Source organism: Ictidomys tridecemlineatus, chromosome 3 (assembly GCF_052094955.1).
Source record: "Ictidomys tridecemlineatus isolate mIctTri1 chromosome 3, mIctTri1.hap1, whole genome shotgun sequence".
NCBI lineage: Eukaryota > Metazoa > Chordata > Mammalia > Rodentia > Sciuridae > Ictidomys > Ictidomys tridecemlineatus.
In genome coordinates, this window is record NC_135479.1 from 161,717,619 (window position 1) to 161,718,535 (window position 917).

Consider the following 917-nt stretch of genomic DNA (forward strand, 5'->3'; position numbering starts at 1 on the left):
AGGTATTATAAAGGATCAGGTGTTTTTATGATTGCTCTAAAATGTTTTTGTACTAAGATGATACAGATAAAATTCAAAGGCAAAGTCCGATCATGTAAGTTTGTGAAACATCATATAAATGATGTTTATCCTTATTAGGTCCCTTATGTAATAATTGTGCAAAGATATGGGTTCTCACAGTTGAAGTGAACATACTTAGGTGGATTCAAAAGATTTTGATTTCTCTGGTTTTCTAAACCTCATTAATCGGACAGCAATACAAGATGGCAGCCACCACGGGTTTGGGAATAAAGGTCCCTGGCAACTTCTGACTGTTGGAAGAATTCAAAGAAGGCCGGAAAGGAGTAGGAGATGGCACATTAGCTGTGGTATAGAAGATGACAAAGACGTAACACAGGATGGACAGGGACAATAATTAGGCCTCCAAGAAAAATTTATGAAAACAAAATATACAGCCTTAAAATACCTCTCTTTGTAAGATTCATAACAAAAATTAATATGAATAGAGTTAATAATTCTAATGGAGCAGTGGACCCAGAATCCGTATCAGTACTAGCAAAATGGCAGAATTCACATAGCATCAAAGTTGTTCTGCAAGAGCTGCAGTGCTTAATGATGTCTGAAGAAAATATGAAACTCCTGGAAGGACAGTGGTACAGTAATTAATCAAAAAGTAAAACCACAGGCCCTCATCCCCGTTCCATTTAAACAGTCTTCATTTTCCACCATAGTAAATTTTCTAGATACATCTTGTAGATCTCAAAGTACTAGAAAGGAAACTCCTTTTCAAAGGCAATTTATCTTAAGATACTGTAAATGATACCAATTTTTTTGTCCATTTGAAATATGTAAGTTGTGCTTTTACAAATCATCCTGCCAAGTGTAACCATTGTCCATGTAGTTAAACTTCTGTGATC

At 35.3% G+C, this 917-nt stretch overlaps 1 pseudogene; it reads left to right on the forward strand.

Annotated features, from left to right (window-relative positions):
* The first annotated feature begins 263 nt into the window (after nucleotides 1–263).
* LOC101966949 (ubiquitin-conjugating enzyme E2 variant 1-like) lies at nucleotides 264–666 on the forward strand (annotated as a pseudogene).
* The last annotated feature ends 251 nt before the right edge of the window (nucleotides 667–917 follow it).